The sequence below is a fragment of the Hetaerina americana genome, unplaced genomic scaffold (genome assembly GCF_022747635.1).
Source record: "Hetaerina americana unplaced genomic scaffold, ioHetAmer1.1.p SCAF_9, whole genome shotgun sequence".
Classification (NCBI taxonomy): Eukaryota; Metazoa; Arthropoda; class Insecta; order Odonata; family Calopterygidae; genus Hetaerina; species Hetaerina americana.
Window position 1 is genome coordinate 9,447,714 of NW_027287538.1, and position 24,812 is coordinate 9,472,525.

Here is a 24,812-nt window from a genome sequence, read left to right on the forward strand (position 1 = left end):
AGTCCTTCGCCGCCAGCTCATTGAGATACGCGAGGGACCCATCTTGCACAAATTTTTGCATAATGCAGATGGTGTTTAACAATTTCATGAACAATTGTTCGAGAAACATTGGGAAAATGCTCACAGATGTCATCAATTGTGACGCGCCGATCGTTCCTCACGAATTCGTCAACTGAGCTCACCAGTTGGTCTGTAATGACAGACGGTCTCTCCGAACGCTCATCGTCGTGTGTGTTCCCCCTCCCCATGTTGAAGTTGCGACACCACCGCCGAACAGACGACTCGTCCATTACATTGTCTCCATACACCTCCTTTAATTGGCGATGAATATCACATGGGCGAACGTTTCTTGCATTGAGGAATTTAATCACTGCCCTCACTTCACAACTGGCGGCGTTCTCAATTTTTTTAAACATTGTAAACAATCACAGAAACAACACAGGCAATGCTAGCGTCACGCAACTTGGCTCAGAGAAGGCAGACAAGCCACTGAAGCTATCTGACCTCGTCCAGCGGCTACTCGCGTCGTCAGCACTTCATGCGGCACGAACGGGTACTACTTTCCGGATGACCCTCGTATGTACGAGGGTATTCCGGAAAGTAGTACCCGTTCGTGAAATAAAGACACAAAAGTAAATATTAACAAACATAAAAAATTTTATTTGAAAGAGGATACTTTAAACTACTTCTCAACATAATCTCCAAGCAAATTAAGGCATTTGTCATAACGTGTGACAAGTTTCTGTATTCCTGCTGCATAGTCCTTCGCCGCCAGCTCATTGAGATACGCGAGGGACCCATCTTGCACAAATTTTTGCATAATGCAGATGGTGTTTAACAATTTCATGAACAATTGTTCGAGAAACATTGGGAAAATGCTCACAGATGTCATCAATTGTGACGCGCCGATCGTTCCTCACGAATTCGTCAACTGAGCTCACCAGTTGGTCTGTAATGACAGACGGTCTCCCCGAACGCTCATCGTCGTGTGTGTTCCCCCTCCCCATGTTGAAGTTGCGACACCACCGCCGAACAGACGACTCGTCCATTACATTGTCTCCATACACCTCCTTTAATTGGCGATGAATATCACATGGGCGAACGTTTCTTGCATTGAGGAATTTAATCACTGCCCTCACTTCACAACTGGCGGCGTTCTCAATTTTTTTAAACATTGTAAACAATCACAGAAACAACACAGGCAATGCTAGCGTCACGCAACTTGGCTCAGAGAAGGCAGACAAGCCACTGAAGCTATCTGACCTCGTCCAGCGGCTACTCGCGTCGTCAGCACGTCATGCGGCACGAACGGGTACTACTTTCCGGATGACCCTCGTATGTAGGAACAAGTCCGAGATGAATCTCTCTGCTAGTTTCAAAAGTAAAAATTATTTCATTTCTTTTTTTAATCTAAGAAGAGTCATTTTGTTGTCGAATCTTTATTTGGCCAGAATAAGTAAAAGGTGGAGCACATACGTAGATGCAGACGTGTCTCACGAATGCGTCTGTTAAAGTATTTCCTCACCCTATCTCCATAGTAAGGCTTACAAATACGTGAAGGAAACATAGGCTTGTGGTGAAATCCGAAGTTGTTACTGTTCAAATGGAATGGGTTATATCCCTCGTATAAAATGAAGTGCCCGTAATCACTTTAAGTAATTGTACCCAGACATCAAATAGCCCTTTCGAGCGACAAACAAGTACACCGCCGTTGTCTGCAGTCAATTGCTAAAAGCAAGCCGATGAAATTATAACTATAGCGGTAACGTTGGAAGGAGGCACTTTCACAACCGTGGTGTTCACAAGCGACCGGAGCTATACGTATGTTTAGTCTCATTTCTGGGTCAGAGATCTGGTACGGGTGTGTGTGTGCTTGGTGGATAAGGTGGCCGTGCCAACCCGATTCGATTTTGGGCTTTCTCGCGGGCGTCGGCGACGCACAATGGCGGGCGGAGGGCCCTCTCTCTCGGGGTTGTCCTTGGCAGCTTCCCCCGGACTTCCTTTCATCAATTTCCGTCATCTCAGAGGCGCAATCGGAACAACTCCCGTCGTTATATCTCCGAAATAATTGGCCGCCTGGGATCGTTGCTTAATTTGATGAATATAAATGGAAATAGTGAGAATTGATCTGCAGAAAAATCTGATTTGTCATCGCTACCTACCTCTGTGCTCCCACATTTTATCGGCAGCACATGATCAATCAATCTATTAATTTAGAAGTAGAATTCAATTGTGTATTTCGGTACCGTTAAGGACTCATAACAGAATTGTCTTCATTTTTATCCGTCTCGCTCTCTCTCTCTATTCGATGGAATCAATTTCGTTGTGATAGGAGTATCGAACCGGGTCTGCTATTACGATGGAAACGATTGTCGTTCGCGAGCATATTTGATGGATTTGGCGATGAGGTTTAGCCATAAGGTATCGATTTCGAAGGAACTTTCCATGAATGACACGACTAAAAGCTCTCAAAAGCACATTTTATACGCCGTCCGAAAGTTGTTCCAGAGGTCGGTCTCCATGCAGTTTCGAGATTTTTTTTTACTCAAAAGTATCAATAGACGACTCGCCATTAACTTTCCCGGTGTTCATCCGTCGGTTATAACGGGAGAATGTCGCATGGTTTCGGGTGAGGTTTGAAATTTTGTTCTGGGGTCGTGTGTGGCGAAAAAAAAAATAAATTGTTTTATCGGTAGGTAAACATTTTATTATAGCTTGTTCACATGCCAATCGGGCGAAGGAAAGCCTCGTGATGGTCGAGTTAATAGAAGGTTATCGTTTTTGGATTTGCCTCAAAACCCACGTGTTGGATGCAGTGCGGAGGATGGGTCCGGGAGTGGGATGGATGTTCGGGCGGGTGGGCGGGAGTAATTTAGCGGCGGGTGGCGTTGGACGGTGAGGGGTGGTGAGCGCGGAAGGGGGCGGTTGGGGGGCACAAAGGAGAGAATATGGGCGTGCCTTGGAAGAGACAGGGGCGGGAGGGTTGGTTGGGTGTGTGTGTGTGTGTATGTAGGGGGTGGGGGTGTGGAGGGGGGGGGGGTAGAGGGGGGAGTGGAAGGGGTCGAAGAATTCTGTTTGCCCCCGACCACCAGTTGCTACCGTAGGACTGCAAGTGACAGCTCCCCCTTTTTACCTAACCCTACCACTTCCCAGACCTATCCAGCCCCCCTACCCTCCCCCGGGGGTCTTCTTTCCCCCCCTTCCTTCGCGCTGCACCCGACCCGCTCATTTTCATCCCCCTCTTCCCCCCCCCCCTGGTCCCTCCTCTCACCCAACCACATCTCATGTTCCCCCCCCTCCGCCCCTCCCGCGAATTTTTCAATCACTACTCCTCGCCCACTCCATTTCCCCGCCATCTTTTCCTTCTCATTTCCCTTCTACGTGCTGCCGCTTCGTCCCTCCCCCGCTCCCCATCTTCCCAACCCTTCAACTCCTTCGCCTCAAAAATCTTCCTTCGCCCGTCTCCTCTTTGCCAAACCTCCCCGTTTTCCTGCTTCTCTCTCTCTGTCCTCTTATTCTGATTTCCCCCTTTCCGCCGTCAGCTGGCCTCTCGCGGTTCCATTCTTTATAGTTATTCCATCCATCCTCCTTTCCCTCGATTTCAAAACTCTCTTCGCACCACCGCTACCTCCAAATTCAATTCCATTCCTTGATGTGGATCTCTATAGACTCACTTATTTATGTTTTTTTCCTCTCGCAGAAATGATTATTTTCAATGGAAACTTTCATGCATTTACGTGTTCGAGGAATAGCTATCTCAAGTGTGGAAGGTCATCAGAATTTTTTCCGTTCGCCCACGTGTATACTGCTCAAGTCTCTTTTATGTTAAATATTTTTTTGTGTGATTCAGTATTTTTTTAAAAGTATGAGGAGGTGATTTAGTGTTCAAGGATCGCCATTTACATTTGTGGTATGAGTTCCAATCGTTAATTCTGTCTGTCCCAAAGATAACTGTGTTTGTTGCTATGGCCGGCTGGGATCCATAAAGCGTGAAAGATTCAAGTCTCAGTTTTGATGTGTTGCTTGTTGAATCTCCTTGTGCTCGTTCCCGTACTTCCTCCCGCATCTACTTATTTAATATGGCCGTTTTTATATAATTGAAGCCCCATGATCTCATTAAAAGTCGGCTAGTTTTCTCTCACTTTCCCTTCCTTTGCCCTCGACATTTATCTCTGCCCTCCTTCCTTCCTTATTTCCTCACACTTGACCACGACCTCGGATTAATCCAATCTCCTTTTAACGTCGTCCCTTTGTTTTTTGACTGTGACAATTTTAATTAGCTAGCGAGTGATTTTTATTGCGGTATTACTGTTAAAAATCCGCTCACTTCTTCCATCATTTTTTCGTCATGGATTCTTAATGTGATACTTCTTTAACCCTTGACGACAATGACTCATTTTCTCAATATATAAATTTATTGCTTCGCAATCTTTTCGTTCGTCCCCTTAATTATTCTCCACACCTGTAAAATTTTCTTAACCCCTACTAATTTCGTCATCTGTGTTTCAATCCTAAGATTGGTGTATTGCAACTTTAATTCCTTCTTAATTTGTTTCATATACTTGTCTCTTGGTCTTCCCTTGCTGGACCATTCCTTCAATATTCCCTTTTAATGAGTTCCTAGCTAATACGAGCTCGTAGCTCGTACATTGTGCCTCAAGGTGTGTTCAATCCATTCATAAATATGAGAATGTCTGTTAATGCGTACCACTCTTTATTTATCTCGCACTGCGTCAGTATCATCCAACTTCAAAGAATTCATATTAGTTTCATAAACATCTAAATTCTTTAATTCTGACTGTTGGCTCTTTCAATATTCAAGTCCCCCCTTCGCACTGCCACTGGTGTTTCAGCTATAGGTAATGTCATTTCAGAAATAGGTAGTCCCCCTCCCTATATCTCTCTAAATACACACACACATATATGTTATATATATATATATATATATATAACACTTTTTGTCTCACAAGTCTCACGGAAGTGAATAATAAAGTATAACACTTAGCACATATACTATATATATATATATATATATATATATATATATATATATATATATATTTGTGTGTATGTATATATAAATCATAAACACAGTAATCAACCCGAAGGTCGGTTTAGTAGGTGATGGCAGAGTTCACCCAGTACTAAGCCCGACTGCGTGTGAAATTCACACATCAAGGTAGGGGGGCCAGTTCCTTTCCCTGTTCCGATTATGGTTTCCCAGGAAGATCTGGTACCCGAAAAATCACAAAGCTTGGGTGGAGCTGCAGGTGCCCAGAGAGACTTGCGCGGGAGAGTAACCCTGGGCCCTCCGGTCAGTAGTCCAACGCTCTACCCCCTGGACTACCGCGACCCACACATATATATACACACACACAAACATACACACACACACACACATATAGTATATATATATATATATATATATATATATATATATATATATATATATATATATATATATATATATGTATGTATGTATATTTGTGTGTGTATATACTTATACACACACACACACATATATATACGGCCAAATTTCCTTACATAATCTTCACCATGAATTTCATGTGAGCCGGAGATATGGCCAACCTGTATTCATTTCCTCCTCCTGCATAATTATGAGCCCTGCTCAATAATATATGGGTGTCACAATGCTCATCTTTCGCCATTGTGCGGTGCAATTTCAACCATGAATGCCATGGGACGTGACCACCGCAGTCTCCCAGTTATTTTACTCGAGTTTACGTGCTCGCACAACATTTTCTCGCCTTTGGGCGTCAAGTCCCACCCGTCCGTCGTCTTTCAGCTCTTGCGGGGAGTGCGGAATGGGGGTTGATTAGCTTCATCCATGCAAATGCGATGATATTTCCCACCCCCCCCACCTTAGCCGCTCCCACCCTTGCTTCCATTCCTTCGTGTGTGTGTGCCTCCCCCTCCCCCCTTTGCCCCCCCCCCACACGCCATCCCTTTCTCTCACCAATTTCCTTCGTTTAACCCGCCCTTCCTGCTCCGTTTGTTTTATTTCCTCCTCTAGCTCCTCTTTCCGCCCCACCAAAAAACCATCTCTCTTGCCGAGGAACGCGAAGGAAGGGAGAATAAAAAATCTTCGGCAAAAACTGTGTGTGGGGAGGGGGGAATGGGGGTTGACACAGGCGCAGATGGGAGGAGAGAGTTGGAGGAGAATTCTTAGATTGCCTCAAGCAAGCCCCCCCGCCCCCGTTGAAAACGCCGTCCGACCATCATCTCCTCTTAACCTCTGTCCTCCTCCTCCCGTCTCTCTTCTTTTCTCCTCCGCATCGCACTACCACTCTCTCCTCTCCTCTCTCTCCCCCCCCTCCCCTCCGCTGTCCGCTTCCCGTCGCCGTGGGTGGACAGATGCCCGCTGTGACTTGGGACTGAGACGGCGGACGGGGTTTTGGAGCCGAAAATCCGGGGGCACGAGCGGCGGACGCACACACAACCGTGAAATGGTCGCGGCGTACTCTCACGAGAGTTAATTTCCTTTTGTTTTCGTGTGATAAGCCCTCTCTCTCTCTCTCTCATGGTCAAATCCATCTTCATAGTACGTTGTTCCTTCGTTCCTAAGGGAAGGTTGTGAATAGAAGTGACGGCATTGTTACGACAATGCCTTGAAGACAAAAGAGCAGACCGCCACGCCTTTGAGGCTGCCACTTTGTTACTGAGGTCCTTATTACAAATTTTTTTGGTACGAACTCTAGGTGCAAAATTTCATTCGTCTTTTTTGAATTTGTAACGAGTGCTTTGAATTTAAGTTTTTTTTAATAATCGTTCTCAGCTTATTGAAAATTGATAGATTAATTATAAATGTGCTCAATTAAACGTCTGAATATGCATACATAATACCCCGCATGCCATCGCAGGGAGTGTTAGGCCACCAGCCAATACTTCCACAAACATATGGTACCTCTTAATCTACTTAAAGAGCACATGGAAGACTTAGTTATTCTATCGTAAGTTATTTTTAATTTATAATTTTTTGTTTACGTAAATAATTTGGAATCTTTGTTGGGAAAAACCCTGTAAAATACCATTGAAATTTTGCAATTATCAGTAAGCTCGTGCATTTTAGATCCTCGGTACTAAAACTGATCTTCTTTTTTTCGCATTCGTTCCGTGTACACGCATTAGTATATGAAAGTGAGTGTCAAGTGATTGTTTGCCTGTATGCCAGTTTACGTTTCCCTGTCACCCAGATGCGATGTCCGAATTACATTTGAAGACGTCTCACATCATGAATGCACCACAAGGTCCAAATAATCGAATTTTTCATCGTCACAGTATTTCACATAAAATTTTATGTTTAAAAGAAGTCGCCTCTAATCCTATAATTCCAAAACCTTTGTAGTAATTTCATTGTTTTGCTCCTTTCATATCTAATCAACTCTTTCGTAAATTGGTATTTCTATTGGCTCAATTTTTCTAATTTTTTTGGCTTGGTATTTACTTTTCTTTCTCTATTATGATAACAGTAAAGAAGTGCTTAGAATACCAATACGTAATATATAAGCATGGAATTGTTCTTACCCGTTTTAATTCTGTTTCAGTTTTCAATTTTTGAAGATTTTCAACGAAAATTTAATGTCACATTCATAAACATTTCGTTTTCGTATTTCATCCTTCTCTTCACTCCTTCACCTTTCGCTGCCTTATTTCTAACCATGTACACATATTTTCATTTCATAGTATTATATTTGCATGCACGAGGCATTTCACTTCAGATTATGATTGATGTCCCTCTTTTATTGTACACAGAGTACGGAAGAATCGTAGCCTTATATTTATGGTACCTTATCCTCCCGAAGAATGAATAAAATTTTTCCCCTATGTCAATGTTTGAATCTTAATTTCAGGTGAGTTAAGCCAATACGGCAAGGACATCGTGTTCAATATGCTGATAAATTTCATTCTTGCCTGGACATTTGTTATTTTGAGGGTCGCAATTTTTTTCCTTTTTATTGCACCGTTTCCCTGACCCCTATCACATATATTTATTCTTCCATCCCTTTCGCCATCTCTCATTCCCGGCCCTCCCTTCCTTCCCTCCATCCCCCCTTCCGCTCCTATCCCTCTTCTTCCCTCATCCCATTTTCTCCCCGTCTTCCCGGAGGTCGTGGAGTCGCCCGTGGGGAAGAAATGGTGGGGCGGGGTGATGGGTGGGCGGGCGGGCTCGGGATGGGGGTTGGCGAGGGAAGTGGCGGGGGGAAAGGCGAGGAGAGTCCCGGGAGTTGACAGATGGGCCGAGGGGGTGGCGCTCTCTCTCGCGTTGGCTGCTTCGCACAGCCGAGGAGGACCCCCCCGCCCCCGCCTCCACTCCCTCTCAACCTCTTCGTTCCATCCACATCGCTGCCCCCGCGGTCGCCGCCTTCCCCACTCCTTTCCACAAGTCCTTTTCTCATCTCCCCGCAATTTCCCCTGGCCCTTTTAAACGCCTTCCGTTCTTTCCGTCCCCGTTTCCTCCCGGCCTCTCTCACTCGAGTCCTCCCGACTCCACTATCGTCCGTCCCTCAGGGTACCACTCGCACGTTTTCCACCGCCGCGGTTTCTTATTCGTTTCAGATAATTAAGGGGAGGGAGATGGGGAGACGTTGGTGGGGTTAGGGGAGTGTAGGAGGTTTTTTTTTTGAAGGGAACGAAGCGACGTTTTTCTAAAAGGTGCTGGGCTGGATTAAGTTAAGTCCCTCTCTTTTCTCCTCGCTGGTCTCACTCCATTTTTACTATTTTATTATTCTCCGGAGGAAGGATTGCGTGATTAATAAATTGTCTATGCATGTATGCTCTGGGATTCTCTAAAGGTTTCCTCTCCGTGACACGTGCACCAATTTCCCTCGTTCTGCCTCTATCAGCCTATCGTTGTCATTTCTTCTAGACCTCGATGGGAGAATTAATTCCGCGCGTAATTAATATTTTATTTTATATATCCCTTTGGCCCCTCCCCCCGACCCTTCGCTCGGTCGCGCCGTGTCGTCTTTCCTCCTGAGGGAGAGGCCCCATTATTTCCCTTCTCTTCTGTTGACACTGCGTCGTGCATCCCCCTGCTTTCCCCTTTGGGGGCTTTAATCAAATTCACTCGGCTCCCCGTCTCGACGTTTCGCTAATAGTTTTGCCCGTTACAAAACGAAAAACATGGACGCGCGGCGTAAGTGCGTACTGAATGGCTCTCGGCGAAAATAGGGACACCGATCGGTATATCCGTGCCCGCAATTCTGACATTGTTGTTTTTTGCAGAAAAATGTTTGTCATTTAAATATTTCGTAGTTTTATATGAAATTGCTTTCGGTTTTACAAATAATGCTCCAAGACAATAAACATGACGTTTCATCGTGTCACTCTGTGGTACTTCATTTTATTATAGTGCTTTTTTATTTTATGAATAAAACATCCTCGTGATCTTCAGTCTATCCTTACCCGTATGTTATTTGAAAAGAATATGAAATTCTAGAATTTTTTGGTGGAGCAGAGTATTTTGACAACGTCGTGCTTTCGTCTTGGCTATTCTTAGTTCTTACTAGGACATAAAGAGGCGATGTCATAATAGCTTTGGAACGACTTAAATTTTAATTTATAGTTCATATCTTAGTGATAGTTAATCACTTTCAACCTTTTACGATATGATCCAATACTATACCTTTCCACGGGTCATACCCCAAAGATTAATTCGTAAGTAATATAATTTTTTTAATGCAACAAAGGTGGTGTAATAGCGGTGTAATTAATTCAAAAACTAAATTGAAGGTACAAATTTCTTTTTGATAAAAAGATCCTGATCATACGAGGGTCATCCGGAAAGTAGTACCCGTTCGTGCCGCATGAAGTGCTGACGACGCGAGTAGCCGCTGGACGAGGTCAGATAGCTTCAGTGGCTTGTCTGCCTTCTCTGAGCCAAGTTGCGTGACGCTAGCATTGCCTGTGTTGTTTCTGTGATTGTTTACAATGTTTAAAAAAATTGAGAACGCCGCCAGTTGTGAAGTGAGGGCAGTGATTAAATTCCTCAATGCAAGAAACGTTCGCCCATGTGATATTCATCGCCAATTAAAGGAGGTGTATGGAGACAATGTAATGGACGAGTCGTCTGTTCGGCGGTGGTGTCGCAACTTCAACATGGGGAGGGGGAACACACACGACGATGAGCGTTCGGGGAGACCGTCTGTCATTACAGACCAACTGGTGAGCTCAGTTGACGAATTCGTGAGGAACGATCGGCGCGTCACAATTGATGACATCTGTGAGCATTTTCCCAATGTTTCTCGAACAATTGTTCATGAAATTGTTAAACACCTTCTGTTAAACATCTGCATTATGCAAAAATTTGTGCAAGATGGGTCCCTCGCAAGCTTACAGATGAGCACAAAACCAAGCGTATGGCTGCAGCACTGACGTTTTTGGGACGTTATTCTGATGAAGGAGACTCTTTCTTGACTCGCATAATTACTGGTGACGAAACATGGGTTTGTTATGCATCACCTGAGAGTAAACGACAGTCAATGGAGTGGCATCATGCTCATTCACCAAACAAACCAAAAAAATTCAAGACAGTTCTGTCCACCAGGAAACTCATGGCAACCATTTTCTGGGATCGACGAGGTGTATTGCTTATTGATTTTATGGCCCGTGGAGACACTATTAATGCCAATGCGTATTGTGAAACATTAAAGAAATTACGGCGGGCAATACAAAATCGGCGGCGAGGTCTATTGTCTACTGGTGTCATTCTCGTTCATGACAATGCCAGGCCTCATGCAGCTGGGATAACACAAAAACTTTTGCAGCAATTCAAATGGGAAACTTTCGACCATCCACCGTATAGCCCGGACTTGGCCCCTTCAGATTTTCATCTCTTTACAAAGCTTAAAGACTTTTTGGCAGGAAAAAGATTTGAAAGCGATGAAGAACTTAAAGAAGGAGTGACCCTGTATCTCAATGAGCTGGCGGCGAAGGACTATGCAGCAGGAATACAGAAACTTGTCACACGTTATGACAAATGCCTTAATTTGCTTGGAGATTATGTTGAGAAGTAGTTTAAAGTATCCTCTTTCAAATAAAATTTTTTATGTTTGTTAATATTTACTTTTGTGTCTTTATTTCACGAACGGGTACTACTTTCCGGATGACCCTCGTAGATGATATACTGAGGTGCTTTCATTGAATATATGACCAGCATTATGTACGTCAACAGCAGATGAAATTAGTTGCTGGTGCAGGCTCTATTTTTCTTGGCAATTCATTGACTGAAAAGTTGAATTTGTTATATTTTATCGTTAGATTCATTTCGTGTGATTTTCGACGTGAACGCGCATAAACCTTTAGCAATGTATACATATTCTAAATTCTACCTTCGGAATGGTTAGTTCGAGGTCGTATATGGGACAAGTACGACGACAACACGTTTGAGGTTAGGTCGAAGAAAAGTGTGAGGAATCAATTTGGTTGCGAGACTCTTGTTTGTCGGAATGGAGAGAACTGTTGAAGTTTTAACTCGGAGAGTGGAGAATGATTTATGAATGATATGTCCTTCCAGATTTTTCCCTTTCTTATTGTCTCGCACTATTTCAAACCGTTCGAGATCATCCGAACTACGACTTTTGGATTCAGAATGTAGGAAGTCAGAAGCCAACTTGGCGTTATGTGAGTGTTCCATGAGATGCCTCACCATAAAACGTGATGGGTCATCTGTCTCCATTTCTCTTGCAGTCCACTTAAAGCCTTCATTTTCTCAGCCGTCTGTTCGATGGTGTTTCGAAACCTTTTCCTCAAAAGTAACTTGTATTTTACTAAATTGGACTGAAAGGAATTGTGCTCCGAGATGCTAACTTCATTTTCATCAGTTGGCACTTCTAAGACCCCGTTATCATATTCGTCTCCTTCACGTCACCTCAATCAATTTTTAAAAAAGTTGAAATAGAATAAAGGAATAGCAGAAATAAGTGTACCTCGTTTCTGGGAGAGATTTTCCTAATTAAAAGAACAGTAAACATTTTCCACTTCCTATTTTGCTTCCCCTGAACGGCATCTTGAGAAGTAAGATACCTGATAAGTTAATGGTGGTGACCATTTCTTTCGAATAATATGATTAAATTGCTGTAAATATTTTTTCAAGCGTTTTTGAAATGCTCACGTTCACGTAGTCTCGCCTTCGGGGAAACCTTGTAGAGAAGTCAGTATTTTCTTGGTTTGATTTTCGAAATGTAACCTATTACTCATGCAATAAGAGTAAATCATTTTGGTCTTCTAAAATCATCCGTCAAATAATGACGAAAGTTATTCAGTATTGGTTTTTTTTAAGATGTTACTTTTTTAGCCATCCATGCGAACACGCGGTGGAGGAATCATTTTAAAATTGTTATTCTCTTTGAAGAAACTTTCTTTTATTTCACTAATTTCTTATTGCGAATCGACGCCCGTTTCATGGGCAGACTTTGACATTGCTTATTTCAGTGCAGCTGCTCATTTGTGGTTAGTTCATGAGATCTCTTTCTGTCCCCGGCCATTCCTTACTGCAGCTCGAACTTATCGTGCCCTTTTCCCAAAGACCCCCTCATTTATCCTCAGAATGCGTGAGCCGTTCCACTTATGTGGAAATACTACCCTCACCGGCTTATAGGACCTTTCGCCGATTTGCGCATATGTGGATTTATCGAACCTTTTGCGCGGTCCCTCTCTCTCCCCCGTTTCCATATCCTTTTACACGGCGTCCCGCTTCATCCCAGCGGGGTGTGAATTCCCACCGGTTTCTGCTCTTTCTGACTCCTCAAAGACCCCTCTAGTCGTACATCAATTTTATGGTTCCTATATAGTGTTCTATTACACCCTTGGCCGTCTATTCCGCGACCCTGCCAGTAGTCCATCAAAATTACACCGGCTGCCACCCCCCTCCACCCTCTGCTAGCGTCCTCTTATAACACCCCATCCTTCGACACTATCTCATCCCTTCGGGTCCCCCTCCCCCCTTGTGACCTTCTAGCCACCGCGCCCACATCCTCCTTAACAACCCCCTACCACTCATCTCCGTAACCCCCCCTTCTCCTTCAGTGTCAACCCTGCCGCCCTTCACTCGAAATCCACCGTAAACCTTACACGTTTGCTCTTTCTTCCTCGGGAGAAGACGTGGCAGTTCTTAAGGGCTAAAAGTCTTCCGATCAACTATTATTGGGTGACCAGCAATCCTTGAATTCCGGGGACTAAACCGGGAAAGTAGAAAATCAAGAAAACATCCAGGAGAAACCTGGAGTTGAGTCGATAAACCGGGAATTTCTGGGGATTAATGTTATTTTGATCGGAAACACACAACTAGATAGTAGAAGTAAGAGGTACCTGTGTATATTTTTCATTATAATTAGATGCAAAGGGTTAATTTTGCGACTATTTTCAAACTAGCAGCATTCGGTGTGATTTGCATTCTGCAAGTGCATTTTTGTACCCTGGAGGAGCATCCTTCCAGTTAATTGGGCTAACTGATTTTCCTGCTATTAATCGTGATGCCTAACTACCGCCGCAGAAATGCGACTGAGTATTACCTAATCGTTAGGTAAACACGCATTTTAATAAGAATACCAAGGTGAATATTCCATGACAGAAATCATGTGTTTCACTAGCACTATTGGCAATTTCCTGTTTATCAAGCGGGCATTGAACATTTTCCCGTTATCAAAAAGCATTTCAAACTCATGTCATTCTAATTATATGTATAACTGATAATCTTCATATAATTGTCAAGTTCAAGAGACATGGTGGCCTCCTGCTCGAAGCCATCGTGAAATTAAGTCGATAGTATTTAATGCCCCTGTATTTCCTGAATGCTAGCAATGAAAAACACAAAAAAAGGATGTCATGGGATGGTTAATATTCGTTTAGATTCTTTTAAAAGTCAATGAAGGACTCGAAAAAGTTGGTTTTTTGCTCTATCGTAGGTAGGAATTTTATTTAAATGAGTTTTCAAATAATTGTCGTAATAATTATATTTCCTTAATTATTTTTCCAGCTATGAATGTCTATGCAACAGCAGAGAATTCTCGAATATTTACTCAAGTAAATGAAGTACTATCCGTTGGATAGGGCCCGTCGGGGTAGTGAAAATGGAACTGAATGGAAACCTGGAAAAAACCATGGAGACATCTAATTGTTGGCCACCTTGCAGTAGCAGCGCGGGGATTATATGTGTATGCATTTGGTCCATGCAAGTTAATGAAATCCGTCCTTTTATCTCGCCGGTTCGCACTCCCCGAGCGTATCTCTCTTTGGGCATAATTCAAATAGATGTCCCATTAGTTCGTCCGCGGGTAGACAACCGTTGTCTCAGCAGCATCTAGGTACGTACTCCCCATCGTGTGTGTGGCGTTCGCGCCCTTTCCTTTTTTTTATACCGCCTCCGCCATTTCGTGCTATTGCGCTCTCTCTCTCTCTCTTTCTCCCCCCGCTGTCGCAATAAACTTCCCGAAGCCATCTTCCCCCACGGCCTTAGGAGTTTTATGCTACCTTAAGGTCCCTCTCCTCCCCACCGCCATTCTTCTGCACATCCACGTCTCGGAATTTTCTCTCCAGTCGTCACGCCTCCAAACCCGCCCACACCTACACCCCCCCCCCTTGCCCCCCCCCCTTCCACACCTACCCCCGCCCCGCCTCCACCTCCCGGCCACCGACCCATCAACCTTCCTCCTCTTCTTCCGTCTTCGAGCCTTTTCTCTTGTTTATTTCCTAATTGGGTTCCTTTGATTCCGGATTTTTTTTCGGCTTTCTTCATTCCCTCTTCCCTGAACTACTTTCATTCCGAATAAATCTCCTTTACGATTTTTATTCCGTCGGCTTGACGTTACGGGTTCTCTCCTCGGAATTTTTTTTATCCACAACCCCGCTCTGCAGTCATTTCAGAGTCAATTACTAGATTGAATAAACTCGTGATTGGATTTTTCTTTGCTGTTAAAAAAATAATCGACGGCGTTGTTTTAGGAGACTTTTCGGGCGTTTAAAATCAATAACGGAATGATTTTGTTTCTCAGGGTGAAGGCAAAAATATTGCGTTCACTTTGTAATAATATTTTTAAAATATCCACGTGAACATTAGTGTCCCATTTCTGACCATTTTATTAAGAGAAGCCTGGCAGCACAGGAAAGAGACGGCGGAATCAATAAAAATAAATTAAAGTTAATATTAAACCAGGAGGGCCACGCATGACCGGCAAAACTGTTTAAATTCTGCGTTTATTTTTAATTTCTAGACTCCCACAGTTTTAAATTTCTTGTTTTTCAATATTTTTGCTAGTTTCAAACGACGAACGAGTAATTCCCTAGGAACATTCGATAGTCACATTCTTACTAAGATGCACTTACCAGCCTCCTCAATGTTACTAGAGAATACAATGTCTTGTATGAGGATTCCTAAGAAATTAAGGGAAAATATAATTATCAGCACTCTCTCACTGTTTTGAATTACGCGTATGGTATGATTTTGTGATATTTTCTTATCATTTTTTCAAATTTCCCAAATTCGCGTAAAACATTCTCCGCCGGTGGAATGGAAATCTCCCTTCACTTTCTCTCTCTCTCTCTCTCTCTCTCGGAAGCCGTCGCCTCACTCGTATGGATGGCCTCGTTACATTTCTCCGTACTGCAAGCTTTCGTCATCATCCACGAGCGGCTCTCTCTCATTCGTTTAGCCGCGCCTGGAAGCCTTTCAGCCGGCCACCTTCCTCCCAGGCGTCTGCCATCTCGCCTTGCTAATTTATCGAATTCTCCCTTCAGTCACTAGCCTTCCTCATCTTCGGAGGCTTCCTCACAAAAGCTTTGACGACGTTTCTTTCTCCATTTTCAATTTTGCCTGTCGCGAATCGAGTCGTATATTCGTCATTGTGGGTTTTGAAATTTTAATTAAGAAAGATGCATGGACAAGCATTTTATTTTTTTTTAATTTCGACTGGAAACATATATATATATATATATATATATATATATATATATATATATATATATATATATATATATATGTACATATATATATGTATATATGTATATATATATGTATATATATATGTATATATATATATATATATATATATATATATATATATATATATATATATATGTATATATATATATATATACATGTTTTCTACGCGGTTGTGACGTCTTGAGTCTTCACTTCAGCGTCTCTTTTGTTTGGGAAATGTTTGAAACCTGGACGTGCTCCAAACACCCGCTAATTTGTACCTAATTGATCGCTGGTATTTGGCTAAGTGATGATTGCCTCGCTTGTTTGTGCATGCTTCAATACCTCCCCCTTATAGCGGGACGCATGCGCGGAATCCATGGCGCCAATCGTCCGAGCACGCATTATCGAGCAGCGTACAATAGTCGGACGACAAAATGTGTGTATCTTCACCCACCGTTGCTCCTCTCGACTTATTAACGTGTGGCTATTAACTGCCTCAAAGTGCCAGTGCGTATCCGCCTTCTGGGTTATTTCTGACGACTGGGACACGATGTGTGTACCCGAGATCTGGTGGCGTTCATTTGTGATTGGGCCCATGAGGTCACTCATGAATAATTCTTTGAGAAAAACTAGTTTTTGAGCTTTATTTTTTCACAGCGTTTAAGCTTTAAGATTTATTTCTGTGGCTCTCCGTGTTGTTTTTATCATCTATCAAGGCTCTGCCGAATTTTATAATGGGCATCAGGAAAAATTGGAATAGCTGTTTCCGTTTTTACCTGATGAAGCCAAAGAGTAGTCGCCCAAAGGTTTCAATATAATAAAGCAAAGATTTAATCGCCGAAAAAATCGCTTTTTTTCCATTGCCTGTTTTCATCTCTGTTAGCCTCTCGAGTACTTAAAAGTTCGTTGGCAATAAGATGTTTGGAAAGATGGAAGGTAGGCATAATGCAGGCGACTACGTTAAGACCTGAAAAACTTGAGCAAGGACACCGAAGTTTAAAATATATGTTTAGAATTCAACTAGGACACGTATATCCGCTATATTATCCATATATCAGGTAAAATCATCGTTCATTTTATCCGGTCTGAAGATTTTTATCCTCTCCGCAATCGAATAAATATTATAGTACGCGCCAATCTGCGTAAGAAGTGACAATTGCTGAATGTTATTATTATGATTAGTGCACAGCAGTCAGGTGCTAATGGTGCAGATTCAAAGCGCTTGTGTATGCAGGGAAATGTTCTTTTCGAAATGACAAACATTTGTATTAGTTAAAAAATTGAATTTTCCATGCTCTATAAAATTATGTTTAATAATGCCCTAAATATATCTATTTACAAGTTTTGTTGGTCATGTCATTGTAATCAAGTGTGTGAGTGTGTGTTTACTTTACGATCGTCTCCCTGTTATGATGGACAATAAATATTAATGAACATGAAGCGAATACGGCATGGTATCAAGGTATGGTGAACAACAGTAAAGTTTATATTTTAGCAGCCCGAAGTAATTATTCATTCCCGCTGAAGGATTAATGGAAAATGTATTCAAATGCCATGTTATTTGAAGTACCTACATTTTTAAGCCTGAAGTACTTCAGTTTATTCCCCGATAATTAATAGGGACTTAAAATGTTGTATGAGGTTTGATTAATCTAATTTAAACTCAAGAAAATACTGTTTCTTTTGTGGTTTGCGATTAAGGTTTCCTTGCTGGAATTTTAAATTTGTGGAATTTTTGAGGTTTCTATCCCAGGTGTTACAATAATTTTGGGACACACTCTTCCTCGATGGATTGCTTATTTTGAATTGTTCCAGTGTTAATTCATTCCAGAGTGTGATCCGAAGAAATGGATTGTTTACAGTGCCGTACTTTACCCAAAACTGCACATCAAATCGGTGTAGCAGTGTCCAAAAAATTCTCACAATCTCACGGAGTGAAATTTTCATCGTCAGGTGCTACTAATATAGCTAATGCGATCCGATAGCTTGTAGTATGATAATATTAAACCATTTATAATAATATTTGTGGTCACCGATTCAGTTTCGGGCCAGCTCCAGGCTTTTAAGAGACTTGTAATCGATATTTCCTTGTGTGTAGATATGCATGATACCATTTGATTGGAGAATAATTCCCTGTTAACTTTTTCCTTCAATCAAGTCAAAGATTAAACGTCCTCTTTAGTTTTTTTCTCCTCGTAATTGACTTCTTTCATGGAGCGAGACAGAGCCTCATATTTATTTACACCAGCAAGTAACAAGAAAAACCTGCAGAATATTTGGGTTTAAATAATACAGCCCATAATTTTAGAAATAGTGGTCACATCCTCAGCCAACATTAGCTGTTTAATTTCTTTAGTTTTTTCGAGGACATTTTAAGTAATGTTTAAAAAATTCTTATCCTTAATTCTTTCATTTTGATTTCCTTTCATCCTTGACAATTGGAGCGAATTTCATTCGAGTTTTCCATTATTTGCCTCGGATATCTCGAAAATCTCCGTAGAAGCTTTAGACGTTCAGGTCTCGCAAAGCCTTTAACATAACATTTTATACGCTCCGCCGTTTGAATGACTCCCTTAGTCAGCTAAAAGATTTACCCAATATCCCTTATACAGGAGAAAAGTCGGCTTTTCGTCCCTCTTTGTCTATTTCCTTCCCCTTTTCTCTCTCTTCTCTATCCAGCACTAGCCGGAAGCCTTATAAATATTCTGTCCTGCAGATGTCCTCTCTCGGCGTGCTTTCAGGTCTCCCCTTTTATTTTTATTATTATAATTTTTCTTATGTCTCTTCGCGGAGGGTCAGAGGAGGGAGAGGTGGAGTCGGGGGGGGGGGGGCGGGATAATCGCGCGAAATAGAACGTCGTCACCCCCGCTGCCCGATCAAAGGGGATTAAGCTCTCCCTTCCTCCCGCCACCCCCTTCATCCTTTCCTCCCCCTCCCCACCCCCTCTGTGGGTGGAACTTTCTGGAATTGGGGGCGCCACTTCTGCAGGCGAGAAATTCTAACGACATCTCATCGTCATCCCAAGGAATGGAGGATCGTCTTCAAATGAGAGATTCTTTCTCTCTCTCTACGTCTGCTCCCGCCCCTCCCCCCCCACCCACCAACCATCTCATCCTCCGCTTCCCGCCTCATTCCGTTCGGCAGAGGAGACAGGGGTGGTGGGAAGGTCACGTGACCTCAGCCACCCCCCCTTCCCTGTCGCTCTCTCGCTCCCCTCCCCCCTCCACCCCGCCGGGAGATGTCTCCTGAGGGACTTTTCCCCGGCATAGTAATGATATTTCACCGGTGAATGTGAATATCGGATTATTAAAAAGGCTTCTGTGAGGGGTTTTGGAAGGCGGGAGAGGTGCGTCGGTGGGGGGGGGGGGGTTTGCGAGGGGGGGGGGGGCAGCTCACCCCTCGCGCGGAGAGGGTGAGATGGAGAGAGGAGAAAAGATGCTAATGGTCTCTGTAAGAAACTTTCCATTTGACCCCCGAGCCGCCAAAAAAAAAACTTCCTCCTCTCCCCCCTCCCTTCCCTTGCCTATGATTCGGCAGAGTCATCTGCCCTTCCCCCTTTTCGCTACCCTTCCCCCTTTTCGCCACCCTTCCGTCCGTGGAGCGGGTCATTCAATCTCTCAAGCGGAGGTGGGAATGAGACGAGGGATCCCGTCGGACTTGGCATGAACGCGCTGGGAGGGGAGGGAAAAGGCATAAATAAAACATAATAGAACTCCTTTCTTTCCGTTTTTCCCCTTCATCCTCTCTTTTTCGGGCTTCTATCTTTTATGACTAATGAGGAAAAAGCCGCCCCATCAATTTATATGTATTGGGAAAAATGGGTTGCGCTTTATGGAAGAATGGTGAGCAAATGGATCTTTTTCTCACACCATCGTATTTTTTTTATCTCCTCAAACGTTTCTCGATTTGTCTGAATAATGTGTGTTACAATCTCCCTGGAAATTCTTTTAAGCCGCTTTATAAGTTTGTATTTCCGGTTTGGTGAAATGCGTCACACGGAGGGTTTTTAAGGAGCGTAGTTCTTTTATTTTTTTAAGCTCGCAGTTGAAAGACGTCTACTTTTTCTCGCGATAGAAACGTCATCGGCTTGATCTGGATATCTCAATTAAATCTCCTTCTCGAGTGCCTTAGCGCTGCTACTGGCTGGCGAAGCGACTTCGCCGCAATCGTTATGGGGTTCGATAATGTGGACGCTTCAAGCGTTTCTTACATTGACTCTCGGATCTATTGATAACTTACGGATTCGATATCTCGTTATGGGGAGTATCCAAGCTACCATGAAGGGAATCGCTTCTCCGACATTACTGATTCCCTGCGGACTGCTATGCGTTATACCTGCATATTTAATATGACATAATAATTCCACAATCAGATTTCCTCGATTTTTGGGTCATTCTTACATTTTTCTATCATATTTCCCGCTGGCATGGCCAGCTTTACTGTTTTCCCGATAGGTCGCAATAACGTTTTTCTAAACATTATGAGATCAATCCATAACGGCGGAAATTAATTATCATCGTTCGCACAATATCGTTTAGGCTCGTCCCAATCGTTTGCTAAGTTTTTCTGCATCTCCTATCTATGAGTTAAGCATGAATGTTTCATTTCACCATGGAATAATGAAATTACGGAAAGCTCCTCTGATGGTAAAGATTTGTCTCTGGATTCTACGAACTAATGGAATAAATACTAAATAATAATTATAATCATTACTTTTATTTTTCTATCATAGCTATATATATATATATATATATATATATATATATATATATATATATATATATATATATATATATATATACTCATATATACAGAAACAGATATAAGGAAAAGGGATAGGAACACATATAAAGGACGAATATATATATATATATATATATATATATCACATTTGTACGGCACAATAGAACAAAAAATATTTTAAAAACACGTAAAAGGACACTCACTTTTCAGAAAGCTTAAAAATTCCGAAATGTGTCTTTATACGTATTTTCTATTTATATTTTTGTGTGATATTGTGCCATCGAAATGTTAGAAGATATCTAGAATCCGACATAATGGAAATGTATGATCACAAGCAATTGGCTTTACGGAAGGGGGATGAGCCAGAAAGACTACTTTCTTATCAATCCTACTCATTCTACAGGAGTAAGGAATTTTCTTTCAAAAAGCGTTATTGATAGGTTCTTAGCTAGTCAGATGAAATATACGTGAGGGGATATCTAAGGGGGTGGGTACACTTCGTTCCCGTAATGACTTATTTGATTGTTTTAGCTTTACTTCTTATTTCTTTCTCATAGGTGTTTCTATGGTTATTTTTCAATGCTAACCCTTTGTTATTCTTGTCTAGGGCTCACTTATCGTGCCCACTTTCATCTTTTGCCCGCGTCACGTTACCTCGCCAGTGTCCTTCTCATTCTTCTCGCATCCCCAGTGCAAACAACGCTTTCAGAAATACTCGTGGTCGTGGAGTACATCAGCATCGTCCACATCCTTGGCGTATTTACTTTCGCGAAAAGTGATTTTCCTCGGCTAAATAACTTATCACCGCAGCCGCCGTCCCAAGGTCCGCCGTTCCTTCTTCCTCTTGAGACACGGGCGGGCTGGGGCGAGGGCTCTGTCTCCATGGGATCCTCATCGCCCTCTCGGGAAGAACATTGCCTCTCCCGGGCGATGGGTTGCTCAGGCGCTCACGGGCCGTGTGGGTTGACTCCGCTTCCTCCGAGGGACCGTACAGAAAACATGCCAACGGTTTTCAGGACCCTTGTCCACCCCCTCCTTCTCCGACCTCATCCGTTTTCACAAACACCTGGCCAATGCACTCAAGTATCGTCTGCCTATTAAATATGTTTTACATTCTGTGCATCACAAGAACCTCTTATTTGCCCTGCATTTTTTCCTTCATTTCTTCTTTTATTCGTAATTCCATTTATGCTCTCTAAAAACTCCACTTTTCCTCCATCCTCTTCCCCGCCTACCGAAGAGCATTCTCCCTTCCATCGTGGCCTACAGCATCCCACTGTCTCAGTATTTCGTCCACCCACTCCCTCTGCCGCCTTCGGATTCTCCCCCGGCAACTTCCTCTCTTCGCCCACTATGTTTAAAACTTTGGCATTTGTCTAAAGTGTCCCAAAAGGGAGTCAACATTTTCAGAAACCCTCCAATATCCGTTAACTGTGGTAAAATTTGTCATGCTTAAAGAATAATTTATTATAATTTCTTCTATTTCATCTTCCACTTTGTGAAAATGTTGGATGGAGCGGGTCATAAATTACTGATATGAATTCTTCAGTGTGATAACAGCAGTTTTGGTAACTTGGATTCTCCAGAAGTAACAATTTTGTCTGAAATTAATTGGAATATTTCTAGAATCTTCATGGAATATGATAAGGAAATTTTTGGATGTAATGACTGATTATCTTCAAAAGTGCTCAAATAATCGCATATTTGGAAAGTTGACGAATTTTCAACCAGCTTTGTGGTTAGTCTTGTTTCATATTTCCCGTGGCCTTGGTTTGACTTCAATTGCTACAGATATAATGAGTCGATATTGCAAAAATCATCATCATCAGCATTTCAACCTTAAGATTGATCTACTACAACCCTCCATTCATCTCTCTTCAGTGTTAATTCCCCCTCATCCCATGATTGCGCCTGTTTTACGTCCTTCGTAATTTGTCTTATGTACTTGTCCCTTGGTCTTCCTTTGCGAGATCTTCCCTTCTATTATGTGTCCAACTAAGACATCTTGCCTCAAGGCTTGTCCAATCTATCTAGTTCTTCTTTGCCTTGCCATCGAGTTCTCCGTATGGTGCTTTCCTCCTCCGCTCTTCTCTATACTTCTTCGTTCCTCACCTTGTCGATCCATTTAAGCTTCAGCCTTCTCCTCCAGTACTTGTTTCTAAGACTTCAATTCTTTGTCGGCCCACTTTACCAATGCTCCATACCTCTGGCCCGTAATGTGCCATTCTCAGTGCGAATGTTGTTTCCTTGTACTCGAACTCACAAGTCATCCTTAAAGACAAAAAACTGTAGCAACACCACTTCAAACTATAGCACAGGTTTCCAACATTTGTTCAAGTAGCGATTCCATTTTACGTGAACCCACAATCTCGATACGTGTAATAAAAGGCTTGAATAGGGTAGAATAAAAACTAAAAAATAGTATATTTTTATGCGTTATTGAAAAATTAAGGTATTATTCAATCTTAGATCCATTAAAAATTAAAATCAGTATTTTTTAGGTAGCTTTTTCATCGGGCGTTTTTACCATCCTCAGAAAAAAATTCGCTATTCCATTTCGGGTTGCTAAGGAGTTTAATGTGTAGACTTTCATCAGTGTTATTAATAAACAATGTTATTAATAAAACACTGATTAAATAAAACAATATGTTACTCAAGGAAAATCTATTGGATTTAGCAAAAGTCCGGATGCCTTCCCCACCCCATTTGTCCGTCTTCATCCGATTTCATTGAACCCTCAAACTTGCGGAGTCTTTTGTGAACGACGACTTTCCCAATATCTTTCCCGGCAGTGAGGCGAAGCCCGGGGGGAAGATTTGAACTGGGCAGTGGAATAGGAGGCGGTGTCCATTCTTACTCGCCTACGCCTAGCCGTTGGGGCTAAGGGGAGAGGGTGCGGTGGTTTCCCGGGAGCGCGGGGCAGCGGCTTCGAAAAGGAGAATCTACGAACACTTGCCGAAAGAGAGATTCACGATGCCGTGAGGCAACGAGAAGCCTCACTCACGAGTCCGTGGGCGCATCACGGTCGAGCGTTTCGATGCTCGCTGGGGGGAGGCGGGGGAAATGGACGAATCTCTCTGAGGAGGATCCCTCGGAATCCCTTGAAGGAGAGAATTCCAGTGCTGCAGAGTTACGTCGTTCCAAGAAACGTTTTCTCCTTATGATCGGGCTTGTAACTTGCGAATTGCCCTTGTCTTCGGGTCGTGGCCTTGGTCGACGTCAGTGGTGCTTCCGGAAACTGAGAAAATATGCAATTAGTTCAGCATCTTAAAGCACGCGGAAGGTATCCCGCGTCGATCGGTCGCTAACGATTGGTAGAGTTGGTCTGCAGATCGAAGGCGGTATTGGAGAGCGGAATGCTGTGAAATCTAGGCCGAAGGAGGGAAAATACAGGCATTTTGTTTGTAATTGAGAGAGTTGGAAAATATGCGTAAATAAAGAACCATTTTTTTAAATTTTATCCAAGGATATTTTGTGTCATGTTAATCAGAGCTTACTACTACAGCAGTGTGCACTGCTTGGGTTTATCGAATGCCTAATGTTCACTGCCAATGATAAAAGTAGTTTTGAATGAAAGGGCGCGGGAATTCTGTTAGGACATCCGAATGGGATTTATCCACCCGTCGAAGCCAGCGATTGGGTCACACCGCGTAAAACGAAATCCGCGCCCTCAATTCATTCATTCACTCTACGAAGCGTCGACTAGGATTATCAAGCTGTATTACGAGACCTTAACATATTTTTAATCTAGAGTTTGGATCCAGATTGAGAATGAGTCCTGAAAAGCTTGAACACCGTAGGGAGAGTTCATTGTATTCGCGACCAAATATTATAAAAAAAATACTAAATTTAAAGTTAATACCGTTTGGGGGACGAAATAATTGGCAAACACGCTTAAAATACGATATATGATGAAGAAGGTGAAGCGAAAATAATGAAGGTGATAATTAGTCCGCTTACTTTTTCTATGCTGTACATGTGTACTTGATATGACGAACAGAGTTTCTGTTTATAATGATGCGTGAATGAAAATTAATAACCTCATTGAAATATATTTTGTTCTTCTTTGAATGAATGTGTATGACTTTCGTTTGATATTTTGTCTATTGTCTGTGGTGAGATGCTTGAA

General features: G+C 42.6%; 1 protein-coding gene across 12 annotated transcripts in view; it reads left to right on the forward strand.

Annotated features, from left to right (window-relative positions):
• Nucleotides 1-24,812, forward strand: part of mbl (splicing regulator muscleblind) — an 825,097-nt gene that overhangs the window by 413,537 nt on the left and 386,748 nt on the right. The window lies entirely within an intron of this gene.